The sequence below is a fragment of the Dermochelys coriacea genome, chromosome 10 (genome assembly GCF_009764565.3).
Source record: "Dermochelys coriacea isolate rDerCor1 chromosome 10, rDerCor1.pri.v4, whole genome shotgun sequence".
NCBI lineage: Eukaryota > Metazoa > Chordata > Testudines > Dermochelyidae > Dermochelys > Dermochelys coriacea.
The window spans coordinates 79,705,369-79,722,881 of NC_050077.1; positions in this window are offsets into that span (position 1 = coordinate 79,705,369).

Sequence of the window (17,513 nt, forward strand, 5' to 3'; positions counted from 1 at the left end):
CATGTCCCTCTCCCATTCTCCGCCTACCAGGCTGGAGAAGTGACAGGAGTTTGGGGCTTCAGCCCCATGGAGCACCTCCAGCCCCATGGAGCGCCTCCTGCAGGGCTGAAGTCCCAAGACTCCCCTTCCTGTGGGGCTGAAGCCCGAGCATCGAGGCCCGCTTGGCTCTCAAACTTCTGAAGTTCGGAGGGTCAGTAAGTTTGGCCTCCCCTGGCATAATCTATAACTAAAAGGCATTATGTAAGGTGCCATATCAAAATAGTAACATGCTGGCCACGAATATTATTGTGTAACGTATCTACAGGTGGTATATAAAGAATTATAGATGTGTGCTAGAAATATGTTCCTACAATATGTTTGGCAATCAGTGCCTAAGGCTAGCTGGTATTAGATAAAGGAAGGTTTGCACTCTTGATTGTCTATCCAGTGTAAATTAAGCAAGATGTGACCAAAGATAATGAAAAGCGCATTTACATGCAAGGGAAACAAAGCCATCAGGCAAGTAAGTGGGGCAAGATGAACACTGAACAATCTCAATGGGGAAGGAGACTGCACCCTGAAAGGGTCAGTGAACTTTGGGACGATACAAGCAGAGTCAAAAAGCCATTTTGTCATCCGTCACTGGGGGGACAATACGGTACAGCAGTCTTCGAGCCTATGAAAGTTGGGACCCCTAGTCTGGGGGGTGGGGGCTGCTGCTAACTGCATGTAAGTAAGGATACTGCTCCAGCAAAGATTGTAACTAGTTAGAATTAAGTTTTGGTCACTAGAAAGTGTTTTGTTTGTTTTATCTGTAACCTTTCTTGTCTCCTTCACTCTTGCTTGTAATCACTTAAACCTGTGTTCCTTGTTAATAAACTTACTTTTGTTTGATCACAAAATCATCTCGGTTGATGTGTCTTTAGCTAATCTAGCAGGCTGGCGTGTGCTCTGGTCATTGGAGGCAGCAAACATGGTAATTGCTGTGAGGGTCCAGCGAGAGGGGCTGGACGCTGCGGGGGGAAGACGGTTGGGGTGGGGGGACTCAGGACTGAAAGGGCTGTTGGTGTCACCCTGCAAGGAGGAATCAGGCTGGTGGAGGCCAGCATGAGGCCATTGTGCCGTGAGCAGGCTGCTGGTGGCGGGGCTTGGATCCAAAGCTGCACAGCACAGAAGCACCCAGGGCTACAGGGCAGGCACATCCCCTTACGGGTCTGGGTGAACCCCCAAAGCATCACAACTCCCAGCGCCCCTTTTGATTATTACATTGCATAACTGCACCACTGAATATATAATCTGGTTTGGTCCAGTGCCCCCAGTTATTATTTTGCATTTGTCTGCTGCATTTTCCATTCACTGGCCCACTCACCTAAAACATCCCAATCCCCTTTGAAGCTGATCAGGTGGCTTCTAGTGTTTTCCACTCACCATTTACATTCAGGATCAATCCAGGGAGCTCTCGGAAACCATAGGTGCCACTATCTAAAGCAAAGAGAGCTTTGGAGAGGGTGGCTAGAGGGAGGACTGGGCAGAAGAATGAATGAGAATACAGATAAGTTGAGAGGGACTTCAACTCTCTTAGGTACCTTCCCTCCTCCCTGAAATTTATGGCTACATGTTCCCTAGACCTAGTGAGTCATTCATCCCAGGAGCATTCAGTTATTGCACAGTCAGCCCCATGGTTATCTGCGCAACAACGGTTTAGCAAATCTGCCATTTCTTTACCCCACCTCCAGTGACTCATGATCATTCTTCTCTCTATCTACCCTACGTTCACTGTCAATAATAATTTTTCACTGAAACAGCCTCTGCAGTTTGACAGCTAATCTCCGCTCTGAGTCACAATGCCACAGCTTTGGTCTCTCGGGTACAAACCTCAACGTTTGATCTGAGTAATTCTTAGCCATCTCAGATTCCTCAGCATCATCACACAGCATGTATCGCAATCCATAGAACATCTAGGAGCCAATACTGCAGCTCAGAAAGCAGCACAGAGGAAAGATTGCAGTTAAGGCACTAGCGTGGGACTGAGGAAATGTGAATACAGTGCCTGGCTCTGCCACAGACATTCCTGTGTAACCTGGGTGAGTCACTTAATCTCTTGGTGCCTCAGTGCCCCACCCACCAAATGGGAATAAGACTTCCTTACCTCAGAAAGGTGTTGCGTGGATAAATTAATTAATGTTGGTGCTGGGGTCATAGAAGCACCTACTCAGACAGACTAAAAATGATCTTCAGCAAAGCAGGGGCAGGGCTAAGCAACAGGGAAGAAGAAACAAACAGAGGAATAATTTAAAAGCAAACTAACATTGTAAAAAATAAGTATGGGGACAGCTGTGCAGAGCAAACGGAAACCAATTGGAAGAGGAGCAGGCCAGAGCCAGAATACATTTTGCAAGATTATCTCATCTAAATTAGCTGGAGTACTTTACACTTACAAAACTTAGGGCAATCCTGTAACCCTTACTCACATGAGTAGTTCCATTGACTTCTATTGGGTTACTACCATAAGTAAAAAGAAAAGGAGTACTTGTGGCACCTTAGAGACTAACAAATTTATTAGAGCATAAGCTTTCGTGAGCTACAGCTCACTTCATCGGATGCATTTGGTGGAAAAAACAGAGGAGAGATTTATATACACACACACAGAGAACATGAAACAATGGGTTTATCATACACACTGTAAGGAGAGTGATCACTTAAGATAAGCCATCACCAGCAGCGGGGGGGGGGGGGGGGGGGGGGGGGAGGGGGGGGAAGGAGGAAAACCTTTCATGGTGACAAGCAGGTAGGCTAATTCCAGCAGTTAACAAGAATATCAGAGGAACAGTGGGGGGTGGGGTGGGAGGGAGAAATACCATGGGGAAATAGTTTTACTTTGTGTAATGACTCATCCATTCCCAGTCTCTATTCAAGCCTAAGTTAATTGTATCCAGTTTGCAAATTAATTCCAATTCAGCAGTCTCTCGTTGGAGTCTGTTTTTGAAGCTTTTTTGTTGAAGTATAGCCACTCTTAGGTCTGTGATCGAGTGACCAGAGAGATTGAAGTGTTCTCCAACTGGTTTTTGAATGTTATAATTCTTGACGTCTGACCACCTGATCAACATCCTCTACAGCAAACAGGGAAAGATTAAGAATGAGCTCTCAAAACTGGATACTCTCATAAAGAACCAACCTTCCACACAAACTTCCTCGTGGCTGGACTTTACAAAAACTAGACAAGCCATTTACAAAACACACTTTGATTCTCTACAAAAGAAAAAGGACACTAAGCTATCTAAACTACTATATGCCACAAGGGGCCACAACAATGGTTCCCGTAACCCACCCAGCAATATTGTTAATCTATCCAACTATACTCTTAGCCCAGCGGAAGAATCTGTCCTATCTCGGGGCCTCTCCTTTTGCCCCTCCACCCCCACGAACATGATACAGTTCTGTGGTGACCTAGAATCCTATTTTCGACGTCTCCGACTCAAGGAATATTTCCAACACACCTCTGACCAACATATTAACCCACAGAGACCTTCCTGCCAACACTACAAAAAGAAGGATTCTGGGTGGACTCCTCCTGAAGGTCGAAACAGCAGCCTGGATTTCTACATAGACTGCTTCCGCCAACGTGCACGAGCTGAAATTGTGGAAAAGCAGCATCGCTTACCCCATAACCTCAGCCATGCAGAACACAATGCCATCCACAGCCTCAGAAACAACTCTGACATCATAATCAAAAAGGCTGACAAAGGAGGTGCTGTCGTCATCATGAATAGGTCAGAGTATGAACAAGAGGCTACTAGGCAGCTCTCCAACACCACTTTCTACAAGCCATTACCCTCTGATCCCACAGAGTTACCAAAAGAAACTACAGCATTTGCTCAAGAAACTCCCTGAAAAAGCACAAGAACAAATCCGCACAGACACACCCCTGGAGCCAGGACCTGGGGTATTCTATCTGCTACCCAAGATCCATAAACCTGGAAATCCTGGACGCCCCATCATCTCAGGCATTGGCACCCTGACAGCAGGATTGTCTGGCTATGTAGACTCCCTCCTCAGGCCCTTCGTTACCAGCACTCCCAGCTATCTTCGAGACACCACCGATTTCCTGAGGAAACTACAGTCCATTGGTGATCTTCCTAAAAACACCATCCTAGCCACTATGGATGTAGAAGCCTCTACACCAACATTCCACACAAAGATGGACTACGAGCCGTCAGGAACAGTATCCCCGATACTGTCACGGCTAACCTGGTGGCAGAACTTTGTGACTTTGTCCTGACCCATAACTATTTCACATTTGGTGACAATGTATACCTTCAAATCAGCGGCACTGCAATGGGTACCCGCATGGCCCCACAGTATGCCAACATTTTTATGGCTGACTTAGAACAACGCTTCCTCAGCTCTCGTCCCCTAATGCCCCTACTCTACTTGCGCTACATTGATGACATCTTCATCATCTGGACCCATGGAAAAGAAGCTCTTGAGGAATTCCACCATGATTTCAACAATTTCCATCCCACCATCAACCTCAGCCTGGACCAGTCCACACAAGAGATCCACTTCCTGGACACTACGGTGCTAATAAGCGATGGTCACATAAACACCACCCTGTATCGGAAACCTACTGACCGCTATTCCTACCTACATGCCTCTAGCTTTCATCCAGATCATACCACTCGATCCATTGTCTACAGCCAAGCGCTACGATATAACCGCATTTGCTCCAACCCCTCAGACAGAGACAAACACCTACAAGATCTCTATCATGCATTCCTACAACTACAGTACCCACCTGCTGAAGTGAAGAAACAGATTGACAGAGCCAGAAGAGTACCCAGAAGTCACCTACTACAGGACAGGCCCAACAAAGAAAACAACAGAACACCATTAGCCATCACCTTCAGCCCCCAACTAAAACCCCTCCAACGCATCATCAAGGATCTACAACCTATCCTGAAGGACGAGCCATCGCTCTCTCAGATCTTGGGAGACAGACCAGTCCTTGCTTACAGACAGCCCCCCAATCTGAAGCAAATACTCACCAGCAACCACACACCACACAACAGAACCACTAACCCAGGAACCTATCCTTGCAACAAAGCCCGTTGTCAACTCTGTCCACATATCTATTCAGGGGATACCATCATAGGGCCTAATCACATCAGCCACACTATCAGAGGCTCGTTCACCTGCGCATCTACCAATGTGATATATGCCATCATGTGCCAGCAATGCCCCTCTGCCATGTACATTGGCCAAACTGGACAGTCTCTACGTAAAAGAATGAATGGACACAAATCAGACGTCAAGAATTATAACATTCAAAAACCAGTTGGAGAACACTTCAATCTCTCTGGTTACTCGATCACAGACCTAAGAGTGGCTATACTTCAACAAAAAAGCTTCAAAAACAGACTCCAACGAGAGACTGCTGAATTGGAATTAATTTGCAAACTGGATACAATTAACTTAGGCTTGAATAGAGACTGGGAATGGATGAGTCATTACACAAAGTAAAACTATTTCCCCATGGTATTTCTCCCTCCCACCCCACCCCCCACTGTTCCTCTGATATTCTTGTTAACTGCTGGAATTAGCCTACCTGCTTGTCACCATGAAAGGTTTTCCTCCTTTCCCCCCCCTGCTGTTGGTGATGGCTTATCTTAAGTGATCACTCTCCTTACAGTGTGTATGATAAACCCATTGTTTCATGTTCTCTGTGTGTGTGTATATAAATCTCTCCTCTGTTTTTTCCACCAAATGCATCCGATGAAGTGAGCTGTAGCTCACGAAAGCTTATGCTCTAATAAATTTGTTAGTCTCTAAGGTGCCACAAGTACTCCTTTTCTTTTTGCGAATACAGACTAACACGGCTGCTACTCTGATACCATAAGTAAGGGTGGCATAGTCATTTTCAGAGCACCGATGTCTGTATTACTCTCATTAAGCCCCCAAGTCAGCAAGCCTGCTTTAATCAGCCCTTTAAACACACAACATACTGGCTAGTGTGTCTCTCTCGACTAGTCCCACTGCCCTCTGCTGAATGGTCTCAGAACCACTCCTTGTGTGTCATAGAGCCTATGCTGATAACAAGTAGAGGATATTTGGCATTAGCTGACGTGTGCTGTGGTAGAAGGGGGATCCAAGTTCTATCCCTGGTGCCACCATCGAGTTTCTAATGATCCTCACGTGCATAATGGTGGGAAGTTCTAGATGGTCACAATTTGTAACAATATAGTAGAGGTAGGTGTTTTATTTAAAAATGCATGAGCTTATAGAGTTTTGAGGCATGGCTAGAATTTAATTGAGAATCATTGTATCCAGGAAACGTCAGTGTAAGTTTTACCACAATCTGTGGTTTTGGGCAACATGTCTGGTTGTGGTTAAGATCATTAAAGCTGATCTCTTATAAAAAGTTGTCTGCTAAGTCTGTGACTAGTTACCACAGTGAAATTCTTTTCAAATGAAAGCCAGATCACATCAAGGGACATTTTTTTTTTTAAGAGAAGTAAAATGGCTGAATTCCCAGTACTACGGAAATGTTTAAATCTGTCCTTCGCTAAAGGTTAATGGTGATACACAGTGTACTTACAAACAACACCTATCAAAAGAATCTGGTCTGGCCTATAAAAAGATTCAAAGCCTTGTAAAAATAAATGTAGTTTTTGTTTTGTTTCAAACCACACTGGAAATAGCTGAGTTACCTACTACATCCAAAAAGAAAAGGAGTACTTGTGGCACCTTAGAGACTAACAGATTTATTTGAGCATCCTTTTCTTTTTGCGAATATAGACTAATATGGTTGCTATTCTGAAACCTACTACATCCAGTACAAGAATATAGAGTAAAAACAAACTTTTTTTTTTTTTAATGTGAGGTATCAGGGAAGATGCAGAGAAAAATAAACCAGAGATTTTCAAAACATGAGTCTATATGCAATTAACAAACTGCACCGGGGGAGCACTGAAAAAAAGTCACCCAATGTAAGATCTGAGCTTTGCATAATGTAGGTGTAAGAATGGCACATTCTGACTCTCAAATCTAAGTTCACTTTACTTTGTTGTTCTACCAGCTAGATTTTGGGCTGAACATGGAACAAACACAAGGACTGCTCAACTCCAAAAGAGGGCTGATAATGCTGCATTCCTGGATGAATCTGCCAAATTAAAGATGGACCCAACCTGCAAAGTTCAGATCTGAATTACCCCAAAGTTTAGGCATGATCAGATCCAAAGTTGGATCAGGCCCGTCTCTACCAAAAGGTGAGCTGGAGATCCAGACCGAAACCAGGGGAATGAATGGTGGAACCCCCAGCCCTTTCCATCATAAGGCTCTGAGCTTTGCCTAATGAACTTAATGGGACCATGAGGTGTGTGCAAAGGTGTTTGCAGAAACTGGACTTGCATTCCAACATCCTCTGAAAGGGGAGGGAGCACTCCAGAAAGCACAAGGCCTTCAGAAATACAGCTCTTAGTATTTTTGGCAATTAAGCCCACAAGGATTTGAAATCTGATTGAATTCAGTCCTCAGAAAAGTGCAAGCCTAAAAACACTTCAAGCACCTCCCACACACGGCTTTGCCAGGGCAGCTTTGACTCCTACACCCCAGCTATTGGGCTCCCATTCCCAGGGGGAGTCAATTATTTTTTGTCAAGGTCCAAATTTCTTGGTCAAGGTATAGCCAATGTCCAGACTCCAGAGAAAATAATAAAACAATCATAACAATGATGATCATAATAAATAAAATAATAATAACAAATAATTACAACGATGTCCATTCAAAAGCATCTGGCTGTCCGGATTTGGCCTGCAGTCCCCCTATTGATTACCCCAGATAGCTCTGGAGTAACAAGGATGAGTTCTGGAGGGACTGGCCTCCAAGACTCTCCGTGGCTGGAATCAGAGTTTGGGCTGATATGGAACCTTTAAAGGGGAAATAAACTAGGGGTTTCTCATCCTGACAGATGCAGGGATATAGTGTGTCCTTTACCCAGGGCCATGGCACTCCTAGCAGAGAGAGCGGGGGTGGGGGGAAGTTTAAGCATCAAAGGTCCAGACATCAGGCAAGAATGAGTCTACCCTCATATTTTGCACTATGAAGCCAGCTAGTTCCTAAGGACTTTGTACTGGTATAGGTTGCCAAAAGGAAAAAGTCAATGCTTGCACCTCTTCTGCCAATTCCTGCTGACGTTCAGGGAAGAGGGGTCACAGTCCCCACCCATGTCCAATGCCAAATACCAGCATGCTCTTAAATCTAGAACAGGGGCTGACTCAGAATCAATTACCATAAAGCAGCTCCAGGAGCTAAGAAGTCAGAGGAGTGAGACTAGAGTGCCCAAGGATGGTGTGGAGATGCACAGCTAAAAGCTATTACCATTTATTTGTATTACGGTAGTGCCTGCAGGTTCCAGCCACATTGTGCTAGGCCCTGTACAAACACGTGTGACAGTCCCTGCTCTGACAGCTTGCGATCAAAACAGACAAGACAAACAGAGGCTAGGAAGGAGAACAGAGACCCAGGGAAGTGATTTACCCACAATTACACAGCATATCAATGGTAGAGATGGGAAGAGGATGCAGCTCTCCCGATGTTCCACACAATGCCTTATGCCATAGGCCACCCTGATTCTTGCAATTCTGGGTCTCACAGCATACCCGAGGCAGGATGCTGCTGCAGAGCAGACACTCAGACCCTACAGCTCAGTTTGGAACAGTAGCCAAATAAAAGTACTTTGGGTGGGTGCTTCAGATTTCTTAAACCCTTGCGGCCATTATGCAAACAATGAGAACCTCCCAGCTCTGCGAATGAGCCATGGCTGATGTCACTTCAGAATGTAAGAGCTGCAGAAATGGATTTATTATCCAGGAGCACCCGCAAAGACCAGCACTGTCTCTCTTGGTTCCCAACCGATGGGATACCCAGCAGTAGTTTAAGGACAGCTGCATTTATGGACTGGAAATTCCTTGCAACCTAGAATCCTCACAGCAGGGGAAAAGCATAATCTCCGTGATTTGCAGGCTGTCTCTCTAGTTTAAAATACATTAGACTCAAACTATTCAATCACATGGAGAGATGAGTCAGTTACGTCCGCTAATGCCAACATTTATCATTCTATTTATCTGCTCCAGTTTCTGAGGCCCATATCAAATCACTTTCCTGAATCAGTTAATAACTTACAAGTTTATTCCTTGTATCCCTGGGAGGCCCTGAGTGGCTATTCTAGCATTGAGGGCAGGATGGGTCCACCTAGGGATAGGTAAGCTGATTTAGATCATGCAAAAATCAGCCAAAACACAAACCAAACCCCTTTTCCTTCCCTCTCCAGTGTTCTGTATTCCCTCCAGGAACCAATGTAAATAGTTCTGAGGTTTCCAACCTGCTTTGCAGGCTTTACGCTTCCAAACAGCTCTGAAAGGTCATTAAATATACCCATTTTACAGTTGGGGAACAACTGAGACACAACAAAGTTAAGTGACTTGCCCAGAGTCACACAGTGAGGCAGTAGCAGAGAGAGGCCTAGAACTCAGATGTCCAAATTCTCAGTCCTGTGGGTCAACCACTAGGTCACCCTCTGTCCATCACTCTGAGAAGTCGCTCTCAAATACCCTGACAAAAGCTGCCTCATGATATTTTCAACCAAATGGGGTAGGGGAAGGAGAGCAGGAAGTGTGGAGGGGAGAAGAACTAGCCGACATCTTAGAAGAAAAGCTTGTTCTCAGAGGATGATCTCTACCATTATTGCTAGATAATGGTTCAGCCGCACAAAAAAAGCGGGTAAGACCTGCTGTGACAACGTATTAGTCCGAAAACTGGTAGAGGTGGACATGAAGGGTACAGTAAAACATTTGGGGCAGTGAGCGAAGCATGCAGAAGCAATCCAGCAGCAGTTATGCCTAGCTTGCTAGAGCAAAGGAGCTTTGCTACTGGACGTTTTTCAATGTTTTTTTCCCCCATCAGAAAATACCCATTAGTTGAAACTGAAACTTTTTGATTAAACGTTCTGAGGTCCAAAATAGAATTCGAATGAGCAGCCCACCCCAAAATGGCCAATAGCCTGGTGGTTCTCTGGGACGTGACTAATGCCAGAATGGAACCTGGTTCTTCCAAATCCCAGGGGAAAGCCCAGGCCACTCCGGACTGGAGGTGTCTCTCTATCCCAAAAATTTCAAAAGGCCTCAGTTTCATCTAAACAACTCAAACATTTTCACAGGCTGGGAAAACCCTTTCCTGCTCAGGTTTATTTGCAACACAATCTAAAAGTAAAAGAAACAGACCCATTTAATCTGGTGCATCTCATTTGCCTGATTTGTAGGAGTCATTCTAGGAAAACAGGACACGTGCATTTCAGTTTGCTATCATCGTGAGCCAAGATTGTCAAGAGTAATGAGTTGGTTTGGGGTACGTCTCTTGCGACACTTTTAAGGGGCCTAATTTTCAGAAGGCAGCAGTTCTGTCAAAATCAGGTGCTTTTAGGTTGTCTGCAGCTGGGCACCAAGAAAAAAATTATTAGGGTCCCCAAAATCACTTGACACTTTTGAAAATCTTGGGGCAGGGGCATTTGAATGTTATGGGTATTTCCTGTGCAGCTGAGACAGTGTTTCAAGTCTGATAAGAGGAAAATGGTTTGGCTGGTAACAGAATAATTACAACAGAAAGACAAAGTATAACAAACAAGCCATGCAGTGGACTACAGTCAGCCTTGGGTAGGTGAAACTTACCGACAGAACTTCGTAAGATCCTCTGGAAGAGTTCAGATACTGAGCTGTCTTAATTGCCCGTGTGGTCCCTTAGGGAAGCCAGAATGTAATTCAGCAGTATCCATGGAAACTAAAAAAAGAAAAGGAGTCCTTGTAGCACCTTAGAGACTAACAAATTTATTAGAGCATAAGCTTTCGTGAGCTACAGCTCACTTCATTGGATGCTGTAGCTCACGAAAGCTTATGCTCAAAGAAATTTGTTAGTCTCTAAGGTGCCACAAGTACTCCTTTTCTTTTTGTGAATACAGACTAACACAGCTGCTACTCTGACACCTGTCATAGAAACTAAGGCACCTTGACAAGATGACAAACAACCCTGCAATAATAATAGCAGGACGGGATAATGGGGGGTAGCCTAAAAATAAGCAGGAGTCTTGTGGTCCTGAATGTATGAACATGAAGCTTTCCTAGATAACAGGAGAAAATATTGGTAGAAATTGAAGTCAGATATGTCGGAATGATTTATAATTTTTTTTTTAAGTCAAGTCATCGTTGCAGGGATTGCTGCATCACACTATGTTAGAAATAGATGGGCCCGATTTCCACTCACACCACTGTAAATCCGAAGTTACATCATGGACATCATTGGTGTCAAACTGGTATCTGTGAGGGGAAAATCCAGCTCTGAGAATCTGTCTTTGGCTGGAAGGCTGTTAGATCAATGGCTCTTTTGTGTTTTAGAAGAGGAGATTACTTACTTGTAACTGGAGGTTCTTCGAGATGTGTGGTCCCTATCTGTATTCCACTGTGGGTTACACATGCGCGCCATGTGCCCAGAGCCAGAGAATTTGACGGCAGTGTCTGTTGGTCCACGCATGTACCCTGCCTCACCTCATGCCTCCAATGGAGGGGATAAAGGGCAGGGTGGGCCAACTACCTCTCCAGTTCCTTCTCTAAAGTGAATCAGATAAGATCCAAAGCGGAGGGGAAGGAGGGCAGATAGTGGAATACAAAGAAGGACCACACAACTCAAAAAATATCCAGTTACAGGTAAATAACCTCCTCCTCTTCTTCTTCGAGTGATGGTCCTTATCATACTGCACTGTGGGTGATTGACAAGCAGTCCCTAATTAGGAAAGGATGCAAGGATGTAGATGGTAGGGCTGAGCAGAGAATCGTTGTCCTAAAGGAGGCATGAGCAGAAGTGTCCTGCACCAGGGCATGATGCCTTGCAAATGTGTGAATGGAGCCCCACTTGGCTGCTTTACAGATGTCCAGGAGGGGCACCTCCTAAAGAGAAGCCATCGCTGTTGCTCATGCTCTGGTGGAATGAGCTATTACCCCAGGCAGGGTGAGGAGGAGAGGTTCAAGAGCTTACAGAGTAGAATGAAGCCAGAGATGTATTTGGAGATTCTCTGGGTGGAGATGGCATGCCCTCCGACTCTTTCTGCTATAGCAATGAACAGCTTCAAGGATTTCCTGATTGGTTCTGTTCTCTGTAGAATAGCCAAGGCCTGCCAAACATCAAGGGAGAAGTGTCTTCATTCCTTTGTGGAAGCGTGCGGTTTTGGGAAGAACAGAGGTATGTGAATGGATTAGTTAAGGAGAAATTCTGAAACGACCTTAGGAGTGACTTTGGGATTGTAGACGTAAACAAACCTTATCCTTATGGAATATAGCATACGGAGGGTTGGCTACCATCGCTCGGAGTTTGCCAACCTTCTCGCTGAGGAGATGGCTACAAGGAAAATGACCTTCATGGAAAGGTGGGACATGAAGAAAGCAGCTAAAGGCTCAAATGGGGGCCTGGTGAGTCCTGAGAGAACAAGGTTTGGGTCCCATGGGGAGCAGGCTTCTGAATAGGTGATTAGGCCTTTCCAAAATCTATTGGTCTGTGGATGTGCAAAGACTGAGTAGCCCAGAGGTGGACGGTATGCACTGGTTGCCACCAAGTGGACTTGCAAGGAACTGATGGACAAACCTGATGTCTTCTAAGGTAGGATATAGTCCAAGATGAGAGGAATATCTATAGTCACCGAGAGAAGGTCCCGTTGGTGTGCCCAAGAAGATAAGCACTTCCATTTAGCTAGGTAACGTTTTCTAGGAGAGTCCTTTCTACTATTGGAGAGACTGTCTGGTGCAGCTGTGGAACATGAACATTCTAAGGATGATGCCCAACCAAATAGCAAGCCCTGAGGTAAAGCGGACACAGATTGGAGTGCTCGATCTTACCCTTCCACTGGATCAGGAGCTCGGGGAACGTGGGAAGCCGATTGGTGTTTGGAATGACATATGTAGCAGGTTGGGAAACCAGAACTGCCTGGGCCAGAAGGGGGCAATCAGGATGACCCGTGCTCTGTCCTGCCAGATTGTGTGTAGAACTTGTGGCAGGAGCAGTAGTGGAGGGAAGGCCTAATGGAATCGGTCCAACCCAGGAAGAAGCAGAGTGTTGCTCTGAGAGTGGCAACCTCTGGAGCAATAAGTGGTGCATTTCCTGTTTCTTGAGAGGCGAATAGATCCCTGGTTGGGGTTCCCCACAGAGTGAAAATATTTCACAGTTCTGAGTTGTGGAGCTCCCACTCATGGTCAACTGTGAAATGTCTGATGAGGGAATCTCCAAGCACATTTTGCTTCCCCAGAAGGTAGGCTACCTATTCATGATTTGATTGCTGACACACCAGGTCCAGTAGCTCCTCCATGCTTGTTGATGTAGAAGACCATCATAACATTGTGTGATATTGTGGACATGAAGCATGTGGATGAATGGAAGAAAGGACTCGCATGCCTTCTGGACTGCTTGCAGCTCCAGGATATTGATGTCCAGGCACCTTGCACCGAACGACTGTTCATAAGGTCCCAGACAGCACTGCAGCCAGGTCCATGCTGCTATACATTTAGAAAGACCTCGAAGGCTGCCTATGTTACGCTGTCAAACAGCAAAGGATCAGAAGGGTGCAAGGGTGTCTGAAAGCCACCCAAATTCCCCTTCCCTGGGAATTTTGTGCTGAGACTTTTAGGGTACATCTGCTCTGAAAAAAAAAAAAAAAAAAAAAGCAGTGCGTCTCAGAGGCCAGGTCAACTGACTCAGGCTTACAGGGCCTGCACAACGGGGGTCAAAATAGCCATGCAGACATTTCCACTCGGGCTCTGAAACCCAGCAAGTGGGGAAGGTCTCCCAGCCCAGGCTCCAGCCCAAGTGGGAATATCTACACTACTATTTTCAGCATGAGCCAATAAGCCTGAGTCTGTAGACTGAGGCTCTGAGACTTGCTGCCGCAGGGTGGGGTTTTTTCCTTTGCAGTGTGGACGTACCCTTAGCAGCACAGTGCAAGACTCTCACCCTAGGTGTCAGATTGGACACGCTGGGTAGGCCTGGGAGTTGCCAGTTCACACCCAGCACAGCTCCGCAGTAACCACACACAGCAAGGATCCATAGCAACTGGAACTTAGTATAATTAGCTGGTGGTCTCAGCAGGCCCAACCATTGCCCGCATGCTCCATTCACCTCTTGTGCTAACTACTGCTCTTTTTCCTCCTCACTGAATTCCCTTGCTGTTCCCACACCCAGACGCCTTCAGCACAGCTTTCACAAGTGTTCCAGTGCACTATTGTACTGTATGTATTCCCTCAAATTGGGTCGGTGTTCTCCTGTGTGTTTCAGGACTGCACACTGCTTTCAAGGCTCATTGTAGCTACATAACTCATTGTTAGTGGAGACCTGACCCTCTTCTTTATTAGCTTAAAACTGCACTATAAAAAAATCCTCAGTAAAAGCCAGTCACCAATAAAAAGCGGCACCACTTGGAGCAAGCAATGTGTCACCACAAGTGTCCAAGTCAATGGAAACCTTGTTAGGTGGAGAACAAGGGTCCCTATTAACAGGCTCTTATCTGTGTTTTTGTTTTCTATTGAAGGTGCATGTCATTAGAAAGAGTGTTAACAAGCGCTCTCAATAGTCTCATATGGCCAATCTGCCACTGAATATTCATGAAGGTGTGAACAGAATGTGGGAAAGCAGAAGAGAAAAGAAAGGAAGCAGGACAGTTTATTGTTCAAAACAAAGGAGAGAGAGAAAGATAAAGAACCTGTTGCTCTGTGGGAAAAAGAAATCCTGAATCACTGAAACAACAACTTAGGCTTGAATAGAGACTGGGAATGGATGAGTCATTACACAAAGTAAAACTATTTCCCCATGGTATTTCTCCCTCCCACCCCACCCCCCACTGTTCCTCTGATATTCTTGTTAACTGCTGGAATTAGCCTACCTGCTTGTCACCATGAAAGGTTTTCCTCCTTCCCCCCCCTGCTGTTGGTGATGGCTTATCTTAAGTGATCACTCTCCTTACAGTGTGTATGATAAACCCATTGTTTCATGTTCTCTGTGTGTGTGTATATAAATCTCTACTCTGTTTTTTCCACCAAATGCATCCGATGAAGTGAGCTGTAGCTCACGAAAGCTTATGCTCTAATAAATTTGTTAGTCTCTAAGGTGCCACAAGTACTCCTTTTCTTTTTGAAACAACAACGGTATATTCCTTGGGTGAAGCTTGTCTATCACCCTGGGCTATTGTTATTTATTAAACCAAAGACAGATTTTTTCTGGGTAACACAGACAACCTAGAGAATCACTGGCAGTGAAACAGATTAGCTCATTTCAGGCATTTGCCTATTTGATGTTTATGATTCTAATTTAAAAAAAAAAAGCAAACTATGAGTGTGAATTTGGTAAAATCTATTTTATCTAAACTTTAGTTCCTATAAAACAGTGATCCCCAAACTTTTTACCTTGCATCCCACCATACCTCTGTCTGCCCCTCCCTGGAGCCAGGGCCAGGAGTAGGGCCACAGCTGCAAGGGTGGGGGGATGTAGACGGGGTAAGGGGGCCAAGGCAGGCAGCTGGGGCCCTGAGCACAGGGCCACAGCCAGGAGCAGGGCTGGGTGATGGTTGTTCTCCACCACCATGGGGGCTGGCCCAGGCTGCAGCCATGCCCCCCCCAAAATGTTCCTTGGTGCCCCCATAGGGGGGCACGCCCCATTGTTTGGGGAACTTTGCTCTAAAAGGAGAGAAAGGAAGCTCTTGTGACTAATGCACTCAACTGAGATCCAGGAGATCTGAATTCAATTCCTGGTTTTACCTGACTCCCTGCATACCTTGGGCAAGTCACTTGATCTCCGTGTCTCAGTTCCCCATCTGTAAAAACAGAGATAATACTTCCCTTCCCTTTGTCCATCTTTTTTATTTAAAAATGGTAAGTTCTTTGCGGCAGGGTCTTTGTCTCACCATGTGCATGTACGGAGCCTCACACAATGGGGGTCCTAATCCCCAGGAGCTAGTGCAACATAAACACCACAAAATACGGTTTTATTTTGCAAGATTGATGCACAACGATCCACAAGTGTTGTCCTACCCATGCTGGAATTTTCAGCTGTTGTAACAGAAGAGTTCTTTAAGATGTGTTGAAACCTAGCTGAAAGTTCAAATGTATACATCCTGCCAGGAATATCTACAACTATCATAATTAACAGCAACAAACATTTTGAATGAGAGATTAACCTCATGTTTCAGGGTTTAAGCCAACCTCTAACTACAAGAGACCAGGATGAGACCTAATGTGGGATAATCTGCTCCCCCACATCTGCCCTATTGTGGGGTTGCTATACCTTCCACAGAATCATCTGGTGCTGACCACTATTAGAGACAGGATACTGGACTAGATGTCTGACCCAGCCTGGCAGTTCCTAAATCCTTACAGGGTGCAGTCAACTATCACTATTGGACACAGATTTTAAATGCGGAATTGTCTTTATGGAATGGGACAAGCAAGGGCTGTTAAAGGAAGCTGTCCAGGTGTTCCCTTTGTGGTGCTATGGTTATCCATGCAAATGAGAACAGTAAATGTACACTAAATCCCTGCACATCAGCTGTCTCTGAACTAATAGCTTACAACAACCAGACCACTGGATAAAGGCCTCATTTACCTTCGGCAAGAAACCAGACGTCAGGGTTGTTCATGTTTTTTAGGGCCAGAAACAGAGGACTACTTAGAATAGGGGCAAGGCAGCTTACCATTTGCAAGACATTGCTGTAGGTATTGTAACCAATGCTCCTAAGAGAGCAAAGCACAAGGAATCAATGTAAATATCCAACTCCTTTGATTTCCAAGTAAAAATCATCCCTCCAGTTTGCCTCCTCTCAAAAGGTTCCAACCTCCTATGTCACTTGCAGATAAATAGTTTTCACTCAACAAATCAATTAATAGAAAAGTGAGGCAAATAACGTAAAGTCATTTCATTGATAATGGCAGCTGCTGGGCTGTGAAGGAGAAACAGATTATGAAAATTAAAAAGCAATGAATCACAGCTGGGGCAGGGAGGGAGGGGGACGACCAAAACCACACAGCTCCCAAAGGGCAGTGCTTGGTATTTACTCATCTATTTCTAATGAAATTTAAAGTAGAAAGGGAAAGAGGACAGTGAAAGCTAATCATCAAAAACAACCTCGTTAGAAAAGCAAAGGGCCTTTTCTAGTGAGAAAACTAAACACAGAATGCAAAGCAGCACAGAACAAAGTCCCAGCTGACAGCAGTATTATTGTGAAGCTCAACTCACTTCACTACTCCCATACAATGAGACAAAGCACTCTGAGGCAGCCTGCCTTGCTGCTGAATGGTCCTTTTTTCCTCCGTTGAGACCGGAGTACATTACTAATTCACTGCTTTTTTTTTTTTTGGTTTGTTGTTGTTTTTCTTTCTTAAACAACCTCTGTGATGCTAATATCTTTATCGATGTGAAAAGTGCTGATCAAACAACATGTTGAAAGGGTTTTTTAAAAA